Raw genomic sequence first — 23,716 nt, forward strand, 5'->3', positions numbered from 1 at the left:
TCTGTCGCCCACCTTCAAGATCCCAGATAATATATCTTACTAACGACTCTTAGAAAATCCAAAATAAAAGAATTTAGCAACTTACTTAGCTTCGTAATTTTTGTTTTTGTTTTATGCGAAATAAAACACTTCTCTCACTCCAGTTTACCTTTCTCTCTCTCCTGAAACATTTCCTATAGCAGATTTTTTTTTTTTTTATTCGCCGGTATTCTCCCTGCCCGGGTCTTTTCCAAGTAAGATAAGATAAGATAAGATAAGATTTCGTTCGGATTTTTAACCCCGGAGGGTTAGCCACCCAGGATAACCCAAGAAAGTCAGTGCGTCATCGAGGACTGTCTAACTTATTTCCATTGGGGTCCTTAATCTTGTCCCCCAGGATGCGACCCACACCAGTCGACTAACACCCAGGTACCTATTTGCTGCTAGGTGAACAGGACAACAGGTGTAAGGAAACGTGTCGGAATGTTTCCACCCGCCGGAAATCGAACCCGGGCCCTCCGTGTGTGAAGCGGGAGCTTTAGTCACCAGGCCACCGGGCCTGGTGACCCGGCCTTGGCTCCCTATCTGGGGAGTGTCTCGAGACGTAAGTCTCCCATGGGAGGAGGTACAAGTATCCCCTCATCTTTGGGACCAACTGTCCCTAGGCCTAGCCACATTCCCCGCCCTCACGGGGCTCGTAGGGAGAAGCTAGGCCTCTGGTCTGCCATCTGCCATATACGTCTCTTTCTCCCCAGGTGCAGGTGAACGGACTTACAGGACTTATCAAGTTCGATACGGAAGGGTTTCGACGCGATGTGACGCTCGATATTGTGGAACTGACGAAGGAAGGTCTGACACGCGTAGGCAGGTCAGTCTGTGTGTAATTACCCATAGTTCATGCTGACAACCTGTCTAGAGTATAGGTACGCAACTGTTGTCAGTCTTCATATCCCGTCTACGATATTTTCCCTCATGTAAGTACTCTCAAGTTCACATTAGTTGTTCAAAATACCTCATCTTGTGTTCCAGAGTTACAATCTTCGTCAGTGTCAGAGAATAAATACTTTGTGGTAATTTTTTCCTTCCAAATTTAGGACACCATTTTATTACGTGTCTTTGAAAAACTTATTTTTTCTTCTTTTTGATACTGAGGATGTGTTTACCATATTACAGTTTACCACACTATAGTTTACCACACTACAGTTTACCACACTATAGTTTACCACACTACAGTTTACCACACTACAGTTTACCACACTACAGTTTACCACACTACAGTTTACCACACTACAGTTTACCACACTACAGTTTACCACACTACAGTTTACCACACTACAGTTTACCACACTACAGTTTACCACACTATAGGGTCACATACTTTAGTTTACCACACTACAGTTTACCACACTACAGTTTACCACACTATGGTTTACCACACTAAATGGTCACCATACTCTAGTTTACCACACTACAGTTTACCACACTATGGTTCACCACACTAAATGGTCACCATACTTTAGTTTACCACACTACAGTTTACCACACTAAATGGTCACCATACTTTAGTTTACCACACTACAGTTTACCACACTAAATGGTCACCATACTCTAGTTTACCACACTACAGTTTACCACACTACAGTTTACCACACTAAATGGTCACCAAACTTTAGTTTACCACACTACAATTTACCACACTAAATGGTCACCATACTTTAGTTTACCACACTAAATGGTCACCATACTTTAGTTTACCACACTACAGTTTACCACACTAAATGGTCACCATACTTTAGTTTACCACACTACAGTTTACCACACTAAATGGTCACCATACTTTAGTTTACCACACTACAGTTTACCACACTAAATGGTCACCATACTTTAGTTTACCACACTACAGTTTACCACACTACAGTTTACCACACTACAGTTTACCACACTACAGTTTACCACACTACAGTTTACCACACTAAATGGTCACCATACTTTAGTTTACCACACTACAGTTTACCACACTACAGTTTACCACACTACAGTTTACCACACTAAATGGTCACCATACTTTAGTTTACCACACTACAGTTTACCACACTAAATGGTCACCATACTTTAGTTTACCACACTACAGTTTACCACACTAAATGGTCACCATACTTTAGTTTACCACACTACAGTTTACCACACTAAATGGTCACCATACTTTAGTTTACCACACTACAGTTTACCACACTACAGTTTACCACACTACAGTTTACCACACTACAGTTTACCACACTACAGTTTACCACACTAAATGGTCACCATACTTTAGTTTACCACACTAAATGGTCACCATACTTTAGTTTACCACACTACAGTTTACCACACTACAGTTTACCACACTAAATGGTCACCATACTTTAGTTTACCACACTACAGTTTACCACACTACAGTTTACCACACTACAGTTTACCACACTACAGTTTACCACACTACAGTTTACCACACTATGGTTTACCACACTAAATAGTCACCATACTTTAGTTTACCACACTACAGTTTACCACACTATGGTTTACCACACTAAATGGTCACCATACTTTAGTTTACCACACTACAGTTTACCACACTAAATGGTCACCATACTTTAGTTTACCACACTACAGTTTACCACACTAAATGGTCACCATACTTTAGTTTACCACACTACAGTTTACCACACTAAATGGTCACCATACTTTAGTTTACCACACTACAGTTTACCACACTACAGTTTACCACACTACAGTTTACCACACTACAGTTTACCACACTACAGTTTACCACACTAAATGGTCACCATACTTTAGTTTACCACACTAAATGGTCACCATACTTTAGTTTACCACACTACAGTTTACCACACTACAGTTTACCACACTAAATGGTCACCATACTTTAGTTTACCACACTACAGTTTACCACACTACAGTTTACCACACTACAGTTTACCACACTACAGTTTACCACACTACAGTTTACCACACTATGGTTTACCACACTAAATAGTCACCATACTTTAGTTTACCACACTACAGTTTACCACACTATGGTTTACCACACTAAATGGTCACCATACTTTAGTTTACAACACTACAGTTTACCACACTAAATGGTCACCATACTTTAGTTTACCACACTACAGTTTACCACACTAAATGGTCACCATACTTTAGTTTACCACACTACAGTTTACCACACTAAATGGTCACCATACTTTAGTTTACCACACTACAGTTTACCACACTACAGTTTACCACACTACAGTTTACCACACTAATTGGTCACCATACTTTAGTTTACCACACTACAGTTTACCACACTACAGTTTACCACACTACAGTTTACCACACTACAGTTTACCACACTGCAGTTTCGACAACAAATTTTGTTGTAATTCATGTTAATTGTTTTCTTTAAATATTTCGATATTATATATAAATATTGAAGAGATTTTGTATTGTCATTAAGCATAAGATAAAAGTCTCTTATTTCTGAGTTTATGAAGCATTCTGGTACAACATATTCGTCCAGATATATATATATATATATATATATATATATATATATATATATATATATATATATATATATATATATATATATATATATATATATATATATATATATATATAGCAACGGGCTAGTAACCCCTTCTCCTGTATATATATATATATATATATATATATATATATATATATATATACAAACACTGATCTCTGGCTGAAGGAGACTCGAACCTATATATATATATATATATATATATATATATATATATATATATATATATATATATATATATATATATATATATATATATATATATATATATATATATATATATATATATATATATATATATATATATATATATATATATATATATATATATAATAATATAATATATATAATATATATAATAAAGAATAAACTTGCTTCAGGGAAAACTCAAGGTTCTCCCTGAAGCTGTTTGAGAATTTTCTCCTACCACCCTCTATATTTAATGTATATATATTTCATTTAAAGACAAAATACATTGACAAAACATTCACAAAGATACAATAGAAAGTAAAACAACATAGGTAACTCAGAGCTACATCTCGAATACTTCGTCCAGCTCCCCGGCGGTGGGCCGCGTGCCCAGAATGCTGCAGGCATTTCCTCTCTGGTTCGCAACACTGAGTCTCTGAAAGAGTAAGCTGGTCGCCCTGTGGTCCTTGGTTTCTATGATGAGCTTTTCACCCAGCTCTTTGAGGAACTTTAGAGCACACTTGCACATGCTCCAAGGATCACCGACCCTATTTGGATGAAGTTATAGCAAGGGGGAAGGTCTTCATATTTGCGGATCTTCTGACTCTCCCTGTGGCTGGCAGCTCCACCCCCTTCCACTAAGGAGTATGGCAAGTAGGTGTCTGCCAATGTGGCAGCACAGGTCTAGTCCCAGGCAATCTGCTTTCCATCCTTCTAAGGCAGCATAGTGGCTCCATCAGGACGCTTTTGACTTCCATCAGACCTCTGTACTTGGGGTTCCCGTTGAGCTGGGCAACGGGCTTTGGCGAGACTTGTCTTTATGATGTCATTGACCTCCTCATGTCTGGCATACTTCCCTTCTGCTGTGTGGCACACGAGACCATGAAGTCCGAATTGATCAGCTGTCGCCCTGCCGCAAATACACCTATGTTCGGTGAGGATGGGGGCGGCTAGGCGAAGAGCAACACCAATCCGAATGACCTGTGGGTCGATATATACATATATACATAAATCGAGTAAGTTGAATGCACTGAGAAAGTCTAATTACATCAAGGCATTCGCATCTGGCGACAAGGTGCCTAGTCGCCAAGGCTGCAGTAAGAATGGTGAGTCAAGTCAAGGTTTTTTACAGTAAAATTTGCAAAAATGTATTCCCCATATTCATCACTAAAGCAAGTGGTGCTAATATCAAAGTGCTTTAGCGGTACACTTATCCGAACCTCCCACCACTACAGAAATCAGTATTAGAACTCACCACATAATACGGGATATAAACAACCACTATTTAAACCTAAAAGATGAATGATCACGTTGACCCTGATCTAAACCTCCATAATCTAACTCAAAACTTATTGGAAAGTAACTGCCTTTACTACACAGCATCACAAGCCAGCACTGTCCTGAACACTGCTCAAAGTCTATCAGTTTCTAACTACAACATCATGTCCTTAAGCAAACACTATGATGACCTCCTGGCACTCCTTGAGTCACTAAAGACACCTTTCTCCTGCATTATTCTTACTGAGACCTGGCTTAAGCAGGACACAACTGATATCTACCCACTACCAGGGTACACAGCAATCCACAACTGCAGACCATACCAAGTTGGGGGTGGTACTGCAATCTATTACTCTAACCAACTATCTTGTATTAGCACTAATTGCTTTAGTGATGAATATGGGGAATACATTTTTGCTAATTTTACTGTAAAAAACCTCAAGACGCCTTTAACAATCGGTGCCATATACCGGATACCCCACACAAACATCCCAAACTTCAGTGAGAATCTAAAGTCACTAATAACAAACAGACAAATGAACAAGCACCACCTTCTCTTAGCTGGAGACTTCAATATCAATCTTGGCCTACCAGATGATCAGAAAGTAACTGATTTCATCAACAATATGAACAACACACTTCTCATACCAACAATAACTAAACCAACCAGGCTGACTGAGACAAGTGCAACCATAATAGACCACATATGGACCAATATACTAGCCCCCTTTAAATCAGGGATAATCACAGACAGCACTACTGACCACTACCCAACCTTCCTCTTAACAAACATTAGTAAACCACCACTCGAATACAACAAAGTTTCATTTAGACTCCATGACGAGGCCTCAATTAGGAATTTCACAGCAGACCTAGAGACTGTTGACTGGCCTACAGAATTCTCCAATGCCAATGGTATTGACGATTGGACAGACATTTTTCTTAACAAAATACTTAGACTATACAACAAACATTGTCCTATAAAAACGAAACAGATCACGAATAAACGGCTTGGTTGCCCATGGCTAACCAGCAGCATTCTGAAATCCATTGATAAGAAACACCAATATGAAAAGCAATATAGACAGAGCTTAATACACATAGATATTATTAAACAATATTCAACAGTTCTCACCAAATTAATAAAGAAAGCCAAACAACTGTACTACTCCAGCAGATTCACTGACACAAGAGGAGATATAAAAAAGACCTGGAAAACACTTTCCCAGATTCTGGGGACCCACAAACTTAAAAAAAAAACAAGAATATTGTTCTAACTAAACCTCATGAAACACCACTACATCCCACTGACACAGCTAACAAGATAAACGACTTCTTCTCAACCATAGGATTTAATCTCGCCAGTAAAATCCCACGTACCAATGCCCATGCCGGGGACTACCTAGATGGGAATTCCCAAATTTCTTCTATCTTGTACCAACTGAGCCCACGGAAGTCACCGTGATCATAAAGTCACTTAAAAATAACTAGGGGAATCTGTCTCACGTCCCACCATTATTGTACAAGCGAGCGTCCCATGTCCTTTCGCATGCTATTATATTACTTTTTAACAAGTCACTAGAAACTAGCACTTTTCCGGCACTACTCAAGACAGCAAGGGTTACACCAATACATAAAGGTGGTGACCCTACAGACGTAAACAACTATAGGCCAATATCAAACTTACCATTGCTATCCAAAATCTTCGAGAAACTCGTGCACAGGAGACTATATTCATTTATAACGTCACAAAACATACTCAACCCCTGCCAATTTGGATTCAGGAAAAATAAAAGCACTAATGATGCAATTATAAAAATGCTAGACCTGCTTTACACAGCATTGGAAAATAAGGAATATCCACTAGGAATTTTTATTGACCTAAGAAAAGCGTTTGACACAGTAGACCACGGCATGCTACTCCACAAACTTGACCACTATGGTATAAGAGGCCATGCGCTTGCATATTTTAAATCCTACCTTTCTAATAGGTATCAGTATGTCACCATTAAAGACACAGCCTCGTCAATACGGCCACTTGATACCGGAGTTCCACAGGGAAGTGTCATTGGACCCCTGCTCTTCCTCATTTACATCAATGATCTTCCAAACATATCCAAACACCTAAAACCCATTCTCTTTGCTGACGACACGACTTATGTCATCTCCCACCCTAATCTTGCCACCCTCAAAACCATTGTTAACGAAGAGCTGCTCAAAATATCGACTTGGATGACAGCCAATAAACTTAATACTGGCAAAACCTACTATTTTATGTTTGGTAGCAGAGCAGGTGTTGCGCAACTTAACATTAAGATCGACAACACTCTAATTGCCAGACAAATGAGGGCCAATTCCTTGGCCTATACCTCGACAACAACCTAAATTTCAACACCCTTATCCAACACATAACAAAAATAGTATCCAAAACGGTGGGGATCCTCTCCAAGATACGATACTACGTGCCGCAAACTGCCCTTCTCACACTATACCATTCACTTATATATCCATACCTCACCTATGCTATCTGTGCTTGGGGTTCAACTGCAGCAACACACCTAAAGCCAATAATAACCCAACAAAAGCTGCAGTAAGAATAATCACTAAATCCCATCCCTGGCAACACCCCCCCTCTTCATAGATCTAAACTTACTCCCTGTTCAGAACATCCACACTAACTACTGTGCAATCTATATCTACAGGACCTTAAATTCCAATATTAACCTCGGCCTAAAACGCTTTCTTGATAGTTGTGACAGGATCCACAGGCATAACACCAGACAAATATCTCTATGACATTCCCCGTGTCCGACTAAACTTTTACAAAAATTCAATGTATTTCAAAGGACCTAAAATCTGGAACACCCTACCTGAAAACTCTAGAACTGCAGGCATATTCATCACTTTCAAAACTACAGTTAGAAAGCATTTTATCTCCCTGATCCACCCCAACAACTAACTACATGATAATCACCTGGTGGTTCACAATTACACTCACTCACCCACTGACTATGAACCCAGAAATACTAATCTTAATCTTAAAATAATAAATCCTAACTAGTCATTAGTTTGCCTATGATACTCCAATATAGGCACTTTGTATTGTGCCAAAACAAAAGCATTCACATTGCTAAACTCGCAAATTATGATGTAGTCACTTAGCCTTAATACCATAATCTGTAAGGATTTAATGTTAAGAATTAATCTAAGTCTGCTCGAAATGCCTAGCTATACTAGGTGTCCTAGTGGCCCCCCTCTGTAATTAGTATTTTATAACATGTAAACCACACAATACCCAAAACCTGTAAACCCCACATTGTAACCCTTATAGAGAATAAACTTGAATTGAATTGAATTGAATTGAATTTTGAGGGTGGTATATACGTTGCTGGCACCCAGGCACAATGTAGGCCTTGTCCTGCACTACCCACCTTGGCCATCTTCCCCACTTCCACTACTCACCAACCTGTATAAACTGCGCAACACTTCCACTAATTTACGTTGAAACGATGCACTGGAATGTCTTCTTGCTGCATTGGAATCTTCCCAAAGCATTCACAGTGAGTCTTAATCTGTGTGGTAAGCCAAAGCTGAGAGAAAAATGACACCTATGAGTGAAGAGACATTCCACAGATATATACATCAATAGGTGTAATACTATTTTCTATACAGTGAAAAGAGTTTCCTTTATTGCTAAGAGATTTTTCATTTTTCTCAGTATATGAACATTGTTGACAAATAGGCAAAAATCTAAATGAATGAGGAGGTGTCAGCATAAAGACCAGCTAGAGATGGTGCTGTAGAATAAAATGTGTTGGGCCCTTGTTATTCACACTTTATAAACTACAAATGTGCGATAATGGCTACATGAGAACGTTCGTTGACTACTTAATGAAATGCCACCAAATAAACTGTGAGGTCACCAGAAGTAATGTCTCTCTGGGGAATATATATACTTTGAGCACGTTGTACATTATTGAGGAAAATAAGTCATAAACGCAGATACCTTCGTTATTATGAGTATGATCATCGTCAATAAAATCATTAACTAGATTACCCCAGTTGAGACTCGAGAGGTGTTCCCTACGTCACTTATAATCCGAAGAACGAAAATCAGTGACTTCTACTGCATTATTCATATATTCGCACTCCCAGGTACCATTCAAGGTGATGGGTTTGTGGTCACTTACGAGGGTTTCTTTATTTGACAAGACTACGTCCACAAAACTTTTGTCCTTCGTAGGCTCTGATACACACTGCTTCAGAAAGCAGTCCTGAACTACTTCAAGGAAATAACTGAACTCAAGTTTACCGATCAAAGAAGTCCAGTCAATTTGTCTAAAGTTAAAATTTCCTAATATCACTTCGTTATCAAGTCTAGAAGCCCTAGCAATTTCGTTCAAAAAAAGTCTCCCTCTATCGTTTTCTAGGCAGGAGGTCGGTATATTACACATAATATTAGCTTTTCATGACTTTCTAGAAATTTTACCCAGACAGATTCTGTGACTAATCCACGTATTGTTTTTTACTTGATTTTATGCAACAATTTATATTTTCTGGTACATATAATGCTACTCCACCCACCTTCCCGTTATTTCTATCTCCATGGAACAACTTCAACACTTGGCTGTGGCTCTCGGAAATCATGTTCCGACTCTTTAAATTATACTATATTTCACTTATTGCAATAACATCAATATTTTCCCCACTCGCTGCCGAACGTATTTCATTAACATTATTCCTGATGCTTCGACTATTTGTATAAAGTACATTATTATGTTTATTCTCCATCACTTTTCTCCCTATACAGATTTCTGTTTCCACAGTTTCTGTTATCATCATTTCCCAGTGTTACTTGATGACTGTTATTCTTAAGATTCACGATATCAAAGCCTAAATCAGTATTTCCACACTCCATATTTTCCCTTCCACAACCCATACCTCTAACTAATGCTAAGTTAGAAGCTCTAACAACTCCCTCAAGACCTTCTGAAAGATTTGGATCAGTTTATTTTGTGTTCAAACAATTGCCAAAGGTTTTAATGCTTAAATAACACCTTAACCTCTGCTCATAAGGACTTAATAATATAGAACTTTATCTAAAATATTGTGGAAAGAACGGTTTATGTTATAAGAAAAGATAAAAGAAGAACAGAGTGTGTAAATATGCGCACTCTACAAGCTGATCGAGAACAAATCAAACCCCATGCAGAATACATATTTTTTTAAAGTATATTAAAGTATATTAAAGTATATGGGTTTCTGGAACGGATTAATTGTATTTCCATTATTTCTTATGGGAAATATTGCTTCGAATTTCAGACTTTTCGAATTTAGAACTAGCTCCTGGAACGGAGAGATCGACACCATGCCTAACCCATCTAGGGTAGGGTAGGTGCCTGAGCCAGAGCTTGCAGCTCACAAGACTGTCATTCCCATTAGCCCCCTTGGGGCGGGGATGACAGACCAGAGAGGCCTAGTTTGTGGCTAGGCCTGTGGACAGTTGGTCCCAAAGATGAGGAGGTACTTGTGCCTCCTCCCATGGGAGACTTAGGTCTCAGACACTCCCTAAAGAGGGAGCCAAGGCCGGGCCACCACGTGGAAAAGGCCCGGGCCGGGAGAATACCGGCTAATCTTTAATAATAATAGTAATAAACTGGAACAGATTAAGTTCGATTTTTAAGGTTCCACTGTATTACGGTTTTGACATATGACTGTGAAAACCATGAATCATGTTATGTATCACCTGTTTTAATGTCTCATTTTATAAGCACTTTACTGTAAGTAGAACATTGAAACTGATCTGTTTCCTATGTATGAGGGGGATTTGCATGTACTGTACAACGCCCTTAAAAGGAATCCTGTACAGTGTACATCATTTTTATATCTATTGTTCACTACAAAACAAAAAGACATTGGGCGATAATATGCATTCTTCATACGGTGCTTTCATTTTAGAACCCCCTGTTATAATTTTAGAACCCCCTGTTATAATTTCAGAAGCCCCTGTTATAATTTTAGAACCCCCTGTCATAAATATTTTTAGAACCCCCTGTTGTAAATGTTTTTAGAACCCCCTGTTGTAAATTTTTTTAGAACCCTTTGTTATAAATGTTTTTAGAACCCCCTGTTGTAAATGTTTTTAAAAAACCCTGTTATAAATGTTTTTAGAACCCTCTGTTGTAAATGTTTTTAGAGCCCTTTGTTATAAATGTTTTTAGAACCCCCTGTTATAAATGTTTTTAAAAAACCATGTTATAAATGTTTTTAGAACCCCCTGTTATAAATATTTTTAGAACCCCCTGTTATAAATATTTTTAGAACCCCCTGTTATAAATATTTTTAGAACCCCCTGTCATAAATGTTTTTAGAACCCCCTGTTATGTTTTAGCTCTATGTAAAAACTTATAAGATGTAGGTATCAGTGAATCTTGTAAGTGAATATGCGACGTAGTTCTGACTTCCTGTTCAAGAATTAACTTCAGTGTGTAAGAAAACTTGTAAAATCGTAAGACATAGTTGTCGTACTGCATCAGATAAATTTTCATACGAACAGAAATTAACAGAAAAGAAATTAACTCTTTAGACGGGAGTAAAATAAATTATGGTATTATAGTGTACAAATAGAAAAAAAATAATTAAAGAAATTAAATAAATATGAATAAATTATTGACGGTGTATAATAGAGAAATTGCAATAGTTGATTTTAAGCTGAAATGCAAAGATTTATAAATGAAAGAAATGTAATAATCAGATGAGAGAAATGCAGACAAGTGGAATAAGTTGCCAAGTGTGATTAGTCTTGTAAATACTTAAGAAAGTTATCAGAACTGACTGTTCGGTGGCTTGAGTGGCAGGATATAGACTTAACTATTGTTTTCATCCTTAAAATACCTTCCTTGACATCTAGCACTCGAGGTCGTGGGTTGAATATACATGTTTGTATATATGCATGTATGTAATGCATGTATGTATGAATGTTTGTATGTATGTAACAGCTAAGAATGAACCAGCAAGGATTTTGTACCTTCCTCTGCTTTATATTAAATTATATGGATTAAATTATCCTTGATGTAAGTGTATAGACGAATTATGACCCTAAAGACTATTATTTATTTTACAGAATTTATTACACGAACTTTAAATTTCGTGGACCCTGATGTCACTTTGACCTATTTTCATCTTGTAGCATTTAACTGCGTCTTAATTCCATCACCCACATAGTTTTTTTTGCTATTGCGAGGTTTAAAAGTCATAATTATTTTCTATTTTGCATCGTCTTTAAACATTTTGTCAAGTAAAAGGACACAAGTGTAACTAATGTGACATTTATTGTGGCAACGTTTCGCTCTCCAGGAGCTTTATCAAGCCTGATAAAGCTCCTGGAGAGCGAAACGTTGCCACAATAAATGTCACATTAGTTGCACTTGTGTCCTTTTACTTTACATATTGTCGGTAATTCTACCAACTTTATTACAAACATTTTGTCGTACACTGGGTTGTGTGTCTGGGTAATGTTGATTTACGGTATTTTGGATTAACTTCGTTCATTCTTAATGATTTAGACCCAAGACTATAAAATATCTTTGTGCTGTGCTGAGAAGATAATCTTTCATAATACAGATTCCTCCTGGTGTACAGGTCAGTGATATTGGTAGAACTATAAGTTGGGTATAATTAAAGTAGGACACAGTTTCATGAGTGGGAATGATTGGGATTACGAAAGGTCTATAAAAAAAAAAGAGTCAAAATTTTTTTTTTTTTCAGTCCACTACAAAAGTTCCAATCGTAATATAAGTAATCAAGATTTTTTTTTTTTTTTGAGAGAGAGAGGCTGCAAGAGAAGCATAACAGTGTATCATAACGATTACCTCCGAATGCGACCAATTATGTAAGTGTATTTATGTAAGTGCATTTGTACGTGTATGTTTGGGGGTTTGAAATGGACTAATCTACTTCACAATATTCCTTATGGGAATAAATTCGGTCAGTAACAAAAATTAATTTTATGTCGAGTAAGCCTCACCGACGAGTGAAAAATAAAATTGTTTGGCATCGGCCAATTTTATCTTCTCATTATCAACCTTGAGAAACAGATGTATCCTTATCACATACACCAGTAACGATAACAAATCATTCGCATATGTATTATGTTGGAATAGAGGACACAACGTTCATTGATGGTAAAAACAACCACTAGACGTATTTCTGATAGAGAATTGAAAATCCCTCCTGAGAGGATGATGTGCCAACTAATAAAGCAACATAATGTCCCACCTTAGCCACGGCCGGGTGGGAGTCGAACCCGTGGCAAGTGTGTTCGAAAATTCACATGCAATCGTGTTATTAAGATTTCGAAAGTCATATTCCACCTTCTTATCAAATCCAAGGGTAGAATAAATAAGTTACCATCGTGTATTTTGTAATATTTTAACTCTCTTTTGGCAAATGTGTCATAATTCTATAAAAAATAAAATTAATCATATTTATGAGTAGCACAAACGTTTATTGATTTTATTGAAAATACTGAGTTTATTCTTAATCTTTCATTGCTTTTACTTACTCGTTACTAATATATTTTTTTTAGGTTAAAGCTTATACTAATGCTTTTATGCGTGCTATCTGCAAAAATTGCTTTGAAGACCGATATTAATAAGGAACATTTCTTTTATGGTGTTGAGATGGGACCCGACCAACGGTGCCAACTACACCAGGTCGTACAGCCAAGTTCAGCAAAGCATCGTCGAGAATCTTCAGAACAAAACTCTCAAAGTCACCAGCATCCTTGTGAGTCTTACCAAAAATTCTTTTCCAACATTTCAGTGTATTACAAATATTAGTGGGTCTATTTTTGGGTTCTGGGTTATTTGTAAATTGTTCCAATCATGATAATATGATTTTTTCCCAACAGAGTGCATGATGTTCAATACATTCCCTTGCCCGCTCCTCGCTAAATATCTTAAGAATTTTCTTATTACTAATGCTCTTAGAGGGAGAATCCCAGGAATTCGGCAGTATGACTTAACACTGTTTATTGCAGTCATTTTGCAGCAGCCTGCATACTGCAGCCTGCACACTGCTTCCTGCATATTGCAGGTTACAGCATGCCTCAGGCGAAGCAGGCCAGCGTCGAGACCCTACCTTTTCCCTGAGGAAACTTTCCCTCACTCTACCTGCTGCTGCTCCTGCAATGTTGCGCAGCTCCTGATGACACTCGGGAACATGTGAAAGATCTTAAGCTGAAGATTTCTGTCTCCCCGTGACTTACCTTTCATTGTGTTCATATATGTATGTCGTGCCGTATAGGTAAAACTTGTGATTTCGGCTTAAATGGCAACGCTCTTCTTTCCGAATATGGCAATCAAAAATTGGTACAAGCAATATTTTCAAGAAAATCATTCTGAACCTAACGATAAAAAAAATATTTCATTGTGTGTACTATTAAATTATTGTGAACTTATCCAAAATATATTTAGTTGGATTAAGCAAAATGAAATTACGTTTGTTATATTAAGGTTAGGTAAGTTTTCTAAGGTCCTTATGGTACAAAATTATTAATTTTTACATTAACATAAATGAAAAAATACATTTTAAGCATATAAGAGAAATTTATAGAAAGGATTTCATGTTAAATGAGTTCTTGGTGATTGACCATTTTTACCTATTCGGCACGACACACACACACACACACACACACACACACACACACACATATATATATATATATATATATATATATATATATAATAATAATAATAATAATAATAATAATAATAAAAATTTGCATCTGTAATAAAGTGGATTAATGTATTAAATAAGCCAAGTAACTGGAAAGGGTAATCGTCGAGGCATAATACGAATATTGTAAGAGACAATTTTGATAAAAGTTGTGTAATATGTCGTACCGTCAGGCCGCCCCTTACAATATGCTGAGGGAGACGTCAGAGCAGATGGCTGGTAACGACCGCTACGAGGGCTTCTGTGTAGACCTCATCCAAGAGATCTCTCAGGTGCTGGGCTTCAACTACACCATCAGGATCGCAGCCGACGGCTTTCATGGAAAGTATGATGATAAGACGAGAAGATGGGACGGCATGGTTGGTGAACTGTTGGATGAAGTAAGTCCTACGAACCTCCACTCATGTAACTATGGTAAATGATATTGACTTTTATTCAAACATGACATATATATTATATATATATATATATATATATATATATATATATATATATATATATATATATATATATATATATATATTTTTTTATTATTATCACACTGGCCGATTCCCACCAAGGCAGGGTGGCCCGAAAAAGAAAAACTTTCACCATCATTCACTCCATCACTGTCTTGCCAGAAGGGTGCTTTACACTACAGTTTTTAAACTGCAACATTAACACCCCTCCTTCAGAGTGCAGGCACTGTACTTCCCATCTCCAGGACTCAAGTCCGGCCTGCCGGTTTCCCTGAACCCCTTCATAAATGTTACTTTGCTCACACTCCAACAGCACGTCAAGTATTAAAAACCATTTGTCTCCATTCACTCCTATCAAACACGATCGAGCATGCCTGCTGGAAGTCCAAGCCCCTCGCACAAAAAACCTCCTTTACCCCCTCCCTCCAACCTTCCCTAGGCCGACCCCTACCCCGCCTTCCTTCCACTACAGACTGATACACTCTTGAAGTCATTCTGTTTCGCTCCATTCTCTCTACATGTCCGAACCACCTCAACAACCCTTCCTCAGCCCTCTGGACAACAGTTTTGGTAATCCCGCACCTCCTCCTAACTTCCAAACTTCGAATTCTCTGCATTATATTCACACCACACATTGCCCTCAGACATGACATCTCCACTGCCTCCAGCCTTCTCCTCGCTGCAACATTCATCACCCATGCTTCACACCCATATAAGAGCGTTGGTAAAACTATACTCTCATACATTCCCCTCTTTGCCTCCAAGGACAAAGTTCTTTGTCTCCACAGACTCCTAAGTGCACCACTCACCCTTTTCCCCTCATCAATTCTATGATTCACCTCATCTTTCATAGACCCATCCGCTGACACGTCCACTCCCAAATATCTGAATACATTCACCTCCTCCATACTCTCTCCCTCCAATCTGATATTCAATCTTTCATCACCTAATCTTTTTGTTATCCTCATAACCTTACTCTTTCCTGTATTCACTTTTAATTTTCTTCTTTTGCACACCCTACCAAATTCATCCACCCATATATATATATATATATATATATATATATATATATATATATATATATATATATATATATATATATATATATATATATATATATATATATATATATATATGTTATAAGTTAATCAGATGAACTTTTGCTAAAAGCAAAGAAATGATCTTTCTTTTCAATATCTTTTTAATAAATGTCAATAAATGTCACTCGTAAATGAAAAAAAAAACGAGTAACGACAACAAGTAACTTGAATGCATATTACATGTAATTTTAATAATAAAACAGTTTACAGCATCATTCTTGTCATGTTTGTACATATATTACTACTTATTGCTTAGAATAAACCGAAGTTGCAATTTGTTTTTGTTTCTGCAGGCAACATACAGTTCCTGCATAACTTTGATTGCACGTTCATCACACTGATAACTTCTTGGTATACTGAGTGTGGACGGCTCCTGCTTCCAGTGATTTTTCAATGAGTTCAGTGCTTTTTTCTGTAAGGTTTTAATATTTCTGACAAATTCTTGAAGTCATTTTCATCATACATCTGATCAGTAAACCAATAATCTGCCCAGGTGTAGGAAATGAATCTGTGTATCTTCTCCAATAAGATAAGGTCACAGTTAGCAGGTGATATCACAATATGCAAAACAACCACTGTGAAAAAATAACGAAATTCCAAGAGCTTTCGTGACTACTCATATTTTCAAGGAACTATAAAAAACTAAAAATCAACAGGAAAGCATATAAAAGGGTCAAGACTACACCTCACAACCACGTCACCACAACAAGACTACACCTCACAGATGCATAACAACACCCGACTCTGTGAAACACACCTGATACTCTACCCAAGCATTACGATTTTTTACTTGTCTAATGTATCATTAAATTCTTCCCAATTTTATTAATTATAAATGAATCCAATTTATATAAACCAAAAGAAATATTCATATTTTCAAAACTGTTTTCTATGAAACGTGATTCTATTATATTCAGGTAAAATAATGAATGCAAGAATAGCTAGAATGGTTCTTGAATTCCACCTGGCATTGCTGATGTTTGGAATTTTCTGAAAGTTAATCAAAGGAAAGTGCCTCTTTTCTTTAAAGAATCTAAACACTCGCGTTAGATGGTACAAAAACTTCACATCATCTCTCCATTATGATTTATGGAGGATCTCTTCTGTCCCATTAACAAACTGTGCATTTAGTTCCTCATAATTCTTTACCAGTTGGGACACAAATGGATACTTGATGTTTGGAGAACTGGTTTTAGCACCAAGATTTTCATCCATTACCAAACGGAGAATCCTGTCCAGAAAGTGATGCTGACAACTGATAAATTGTGATTTAATAATCCCCTTCTCTGAGAACATTCGTTGCAGTATGACAACAGCTCCACTCTTTTTCTCTGTTAACGTTTGTTGTATCAGTAATGCTCATCTTTATTGCATTCCATAAGTTGTATTCATCAATAACTGTTACCATTCCTTCAGCAATCGTTCCAGTCTTGTCATCTTTCAAATGTAGTGCATCCAGTTTTACTTCTGTTCTTTCATTTTTAAGTACTACTAACTGATACTCATTTTCGTCAACGCGCTTTCCATTAACTTGTAAAGACCATTCTTCCATTTGTAACTTCTCAATCATTTCCTCCTTCAGTATAGCAGCCTCTTTGTATGTTGACTTGTAAATTGCTGCTTGGCTTGGTGTAGGAATGTCAGTGACATCAAATGACAACTGTAGGAATGTCAGTGCCATCAAATGACAACTGTAGGAATGTCATTGACATCAAATGACAACTGTAGGAATGTCAGTGACATCAAATGACAACTGTAGGAATGTCAGTGACATCAAATGACAACTGTAGGAATGTCAGTGCCATCAAATGACAACTGTAGGAATGTCAGTGCCATCAAATGACAACTGTAGGAATGTCAGTGACATCAAATGACAACTGTAGGAATGTCAGTGCCATCAAATGACAACTGTAGGAATGTCAGTGCCATCAAATGACAACTGTAGGAATGGCGGTAGAAATGTCAGTGACATCAAATGACAACTGTAGGAATGTCATTGACATCAAATGACAACTGTAGGAATGTCAGTGACATCAAATGACAACTGTAGGAATGTCATTGACATCAAATGACCAAACATCAAATGACAACTGTAGGAATGTCAGTGCCATCAAATGACAACTGTAGGAATGTCAGTGCCATCAAATGACAACTGTAGGAATGTCATTGACATCAAATGACAACTGTAGAAATGTCAGTGACATCAAATGACAACTGTAGGAATGTCATTGACATCAAATGACAACTGTAGGAATGTCAGTGACATCAAATGACAACTGTAGGAATGTCAGTGCCATCAAATGACAACTGTTCGCATATTTTGGCGGCTTTTACTTGTTGATACTTTTGTGGATGTCACCAAATTGGTTACAACTTTACTTTTGTTGTGTTTTCTGGTTGGATTAGTACTTTCATCTTCATACTCGCTCCCTTCATACTCAGTACCACTGTCACTCGATCCCAATTAGTAATTTTCTGAGTTGCCACTCATGATAAGCAACGTATATATATGTGATTTATATTTTTCATTAATTTGAGTTGCCAATTAGTACGTTCATGGTTCCAATACTATGTATACTACTTGCTGAGGATAGTATACCAAACTGGGAGTAGAATAAAATTAGTTCTGAGGCACCTAAAGCATCGTATGTCCTAGGATTACCGCACAACACCTGCCTCTGCAGGGTGCATGATTCTTGTAGGATTGTGTGGTCCATTGGGTTAAAGCGTCGTGAATTTTTGTTCACCATCAGAAGGGCTAAAACAACATGGGCTCGCTCCCCGGCTAGTCGCAGTGTTGTTATGTAGAATGTATCAAATCATTTAAACCTGTTTTACTGGTTTTCTCTGCCGACAGAAAGCTGACTTGGCCATCGGCGACCTGACCATCACGTACGAGCGTGAGCAAGTAGTGGACTTCACCATGCCATGGATGAACCTTGGTAAATACCCAACCACCTCTCTAGTCCACTTTTAGTGCTAATTTTCATTGTATAATTCTAGGTCCATAATACCAACAAATATATACAAGAAACACCTTAACATTGTTCGAAACGTTCATTTGAACGTTCATTAGAACCTATTGGACTTCAACAGATAGAGTGAGACAGAAAATTAGGGGAAATACACATTAGCGTGGAGTTCAGTTGTAGTGTATTGTGGGGTTCACTAGGCGACCTGACGTCCTAAAATTATTTTAGCGAGACTCTAATCGTAAAACTTCCCATCGTCTGCATAACTGTTTTTATTAACAAATAGTCACAGATTCTACCAACTAAAACGCCGTTTATAAAAATTTCTTTGCTTGCAGATAAGTGTCCACAGCGATTCCCGTGAATAACAACATTATCACATTGTCAGTACACGATTTACACGCATCATTTACACGAGATCACTTAAACTCCACTTCTGTTTTCAACTATACCTGAGGCATTTATGTTAGTTACGTCTGGTTATAGAGTCTACCTTACGTTTGCACCTGGAGAGGGCGCTGGAGAAGGCGCTGGAGAAGGCGCTGGAGAAGGCGCTGGAGAAGGCACTGGAGAAGGCGCTGGAGAAGGCGCTGGAGAAGGCGCTGGAGAAGGCGCTGGAGAAGGCACTGGAGAAGGCGCTGGAGAAGGCGCTGGAGAAGGCACTGGAGAAGGCGCTGGAGAAGGCGCTGGAGAAGGCGCTGGAGAAGGCGCTGGAGAAGGCGCTGGAGAAGGCGCTGGAGAAGGCACTGGAGAAGGCGCTGGAGAAGGCGCTGGAGAAGGCGCTGGAGAAGGCACTGGAGAAGGCGCTGGAGAAGGCACTGGAGAAGGCGCTGGAGAAGGCGCTGGAGAAGGCACTGGAGAAGGCGCTGGAGAAGGCACTGGAGAAGGCGCTGGAGAAGGCGCTGGAGAAGGCGCTAGAGAAGGCACTGGAGAAGGCACTGGAGAAGGCGCTGGAGAAGGCACTGGAGAAGGCGCTGGAGAAGGCGCTGGAGAAGGCACTGGAGAAGGCACTGGAGAAGGCACTGGAGAAGGCGCTGGAGAAGGCACTGGAGAAGGCGCTGGAGAAGGTGCTGGAGAAGGCGCTGGAGAAGGCGCTGGAGAAGGCACTGCAGAAGGCGCTGGAGAAGGCACTGCAGAAGGCGCTGGAGAAGGCGCTGGAGAAGGCACTGGAGAAGGCGCTGGAGAAGGCACTGGAGAAGGCGCTGGAGAAGGCGCTGGAGAAGGCACTGGAGAAGGCGCTGGAGAAGGCACTGGAGAAGGCGCTGGACAAGGCGCTGGAGAAGGCGCTAGAGAAGGCACTGGAGAAGACACTGGAGAAGGCGCTGGAGAAGGCACTGGAGAAGGCGCTGGAGAAGGCACTGGAGAAGGCGCTGGAGAAGGTGCTGGAGAAGGCGCTAGAGAAGGCGCTGGAGAAGGCACTGCAGAAGGCGCTGGAGAAGGCACTGCAGAAGGCGCTGGAGAAGGCGCTGGAGAAGGCGCTGGAGAAGGCGCAGGCGCTGGAGAAGGCGCTGGAGAAGGCGCTGGAGAAGGCGCAGGCGCTGGAGAAGGCGCTGGAGAAGGCGCTGGAGAAGGCACTGGAGAAGGCACTGTAGAAGGCGCTGGAGAAGGCACTGGAGAAGGCGCTGGAGAAGGCACTGGAGAAGGCGCTGGAGAAGGCACTGGAGAAGGCGCTGGAGAAGGCGCTGGAGAAGGCACTGGAGAAGGCGCTGGAGAAGGCACTGGAGAAGGCGCTGGAGAAGGCGTTGGAGAAGGCGCTGGAGAAGGCACTGGAGAAGGCACTGGAGAAGGCGCTGGAGAAGGCACTGGAGAAGGCGCTGGAGAAGGCACTGGAGAAGGCGCTGGAGAAGGCGCTGGAGAAGGCACCAGAGAAGGCGCTGGAGAAGGCACTGGAGAAGGCACTGGAGAAGGCGCTGGAGAAGGCGCTGGAGAAGGCGCTGGAGAAGGCGCTGGAGAAGGCGCTGGAGAAGGCGCTGGAGAAGGCGCTGGAGAAGGCGCTGGAGAAGGCGCTGGAGAAGGCGCTGGAGAAGGCACTGGAGAAGGCGCTGGAGAAGGCGCTGGAGAAAGCACTGGAGATGGCGCTGGAGAAGGCACTGGAGAAGGCGCTGGAGAAGGCACCGGTGAAGGCGCTGGAGAAGGCGCTGAAGAAGGCAATGGAGAAGGCGCTGGAGAAGGCGCCGGAGAAGGCACTGGAGAAGGCGCTGGAGAAGGCGCTGGAGAAGGCACTGGAGAAGGCGCTGGAGAAGGCACTGGAGAAGGCGCTGGAGAAGGCACTGGAGAAGGCGCAGGAGAAGGAGCCGGAGAAGGCGCTGGAGAAGGCGCTGGAGAAGGCGCAGGAGAAGGCACTGGAGAAGGCGCTGGAGAAGGCACTGGAGAAGGCGCTGGAGCAGGCGCTGGAGAAGGCACTGGAGAAGGCGCTGGAGAAGGCGCTGGAGAAGGCACTGGAGAAGGCGCTGGAGAAGGCGCTGGAGAAGGCACTGGAGAAGGAGCTGGAGAAGGCACTGGAGAAGGCGCTGGAGAAGGCGCTGGAGAAGGCGCTGGAGAAGGCGCTGGAGATGGCACTGGAGAAGGCGCTGGAGAAGGCACTGGAGAAGGCGCTGGAGAAGGCGCTGGAGAAGGCACTGGAGAAGGCGCTGGAGAAGGCGCTGGAGAAGGCACTGGAGAAGGCGCTGGAAAAGGCGCTGGAGAAGGCGCTGGAGAAGGCGCTGGAGATGGCACTGGAGAAGGCGCTGGAGAAGGCACTGGAGAAGGCGCTGGAGAAGGCGCTGGAGAAGGCACTGGAGAAGGCGCTGGAGAAGGCGCTGGAGAAGGCACTGGAGAAGGCACTGGAGAAGGCGCTGGAGAAGGCGCTGGAGAAGGCGCTGGAGAAGGCGCTGGAGAAGGCGCTGGAGAAGGCACTGGAGAAGGCGCTGCAGAAGGCGCTGGAGAAGGCGCTGGAGAAGGCGCAGGAGAAGGCGCTGGAGAAGGCGCTGGAGAAGGCGCTGGAGAAGGCACTGGAGAAGGCACTGGAGAAGGCGCTGGAGAAGGCGCTGGAGAAGGCACTGGAGAAGGCGCTGGAGAAGGCGCTGGAGAAGGCACTGGAGAAGGCGCTGGAGAAGGCACTGGAGAAGGCACTGGAGAAGGCGCTGGAGAAGGCGCTGGAGAAGGCGCTGGAGAAGGCGCTGGAGAAGGCGCTGGAGAAGGCGCTGGAGAAGGCACTGGAGAAGGCGCTGGAGAAGGCGCTGGAGAAGGCGCTGGAGAAGGCGCTGGAGAAGGCGCTGGAGAAGGCGCTGGAGAAGGCGCTGGAGAAGGCGCTGGAGAAGGCACTGGCGAAGGCGCTGGAGAAGGCGCTGGAGAAGGCGCTGGAGAAGGCGCTGGAGAAGGTGCTGGAGAAGGCGCTGGAGAAGGCACTGGAGAAGGCGCTGGAGAAGGCGCTGGAGAAGGCGCTGGAGAAGGCGCTGGAGAAGGCACTGGAGAAGGCGCTGGAGAAGGCGCTGGATAAGGCTCTGGAGAAGGCGCTGGAGAAGGCGCTGGAGAAGGCACTGGAGAAGGCGCTGGAGAAGGCACTGCAGAAGGCGCTGGAGAAGGCACTGCAGAAGGCGCTGGAGAAGGCGCTGGAGAAGGCGCTGGAGAAGGCGCTGGAGAAGGCGCTGGAGAAGGCGCTGGTGAAGGCGCTGGAGAAGGCTCTGGAGAAGGCACTGGAGAAGGCGCTGGAGAAGGCACTGGAGAAGGCGCTGGAGAAGGCACTGCAGAAGGCGCTGGAGAAGGCACTGCAGAAGGCGCTGGAGAAGGCGCTGGAGAAGGCGCTGGAGAAGGCACAGGAGAAGGCGCTGGAGAAGGCACTGGAGAAGGCGCTGGAGAAGGCGCTGGAGAAGGCACTGGAGAAGGCGCTGGAGAAGGCACTGGAGAAGGCGCTGGAGAAGGCGCTGGAGAAGGCGCTAGAGAAGGCACTGGAGAAGGCACTGGAGAAGGCGCTGGAGAAGGCACTGGAGAAGGCGCTGGAGAAGGCACTGGAGAAGGCGCTGGAGAAGGTGCTGGAGAAGGCGCTGGAGAAGGCGCTGGAGAAGGCACTGCAGAAGGCGCTGGAGAAGGCACTGCAGAAGGCGCTGGAGAAGGCGCTGGAGAAGGCGCAGTCGCTGGAGAAGGCGCTGGAGAAGGCGCTGGAGAAGGCGCAGGCGCTGGAGAAGGCGCTGGAGAAGGCGCTGGAGAAGGCACTGGAGAAGGCACTGGAGAAGGCGCTGGAGAAGGCACTGGAGAAGGCGCTGGAGAAGGCACTGGAGAAGGCGCTGGAGAAGGCACTGGAGAAGGCGCTGGAGAAGGCGCTGGAGAAGGCACTGGAGAAGGCGCTGGAGAAGGCACTGGAGAAGGCGCTGGAGAAGGCGTTGGAGAAGGCGCTGGAGAAGGCACTGGAGAAGGCACTGGAGAAGGCGCTGGAGAAGGCAC

At 41.8% G+C, this 23,716-nt stretch overlaps 1 pseudogene; it reads left to right on the top strand.

Moving 5' to 3' along the window:
* LOC128688966 (glutamate receptor ionotropic, kainate 2-like) overlaps window positions 1-23,716 on the top strand; it is a 250,561-nt pseudogene that overhangs the window by 134,390 nt on the left and 92,455 nt on the right.

This window comes from Cherax quadricarinatus, chromosome 16, assembly GCF_038502225.1.
Source record: "Cherax quadricarinatus isolate ZL_2023a chromosome 16, ASM3850222v1, whole genome shotgun sequence".
Classification (NCBI taxonomy): domain Eukaryota; kingdom Metazoa; phylum Arthropoda; class Malacostraca; order Decapoda; family Parastacidae; genus Cherax; species Cherax quadricarinatus.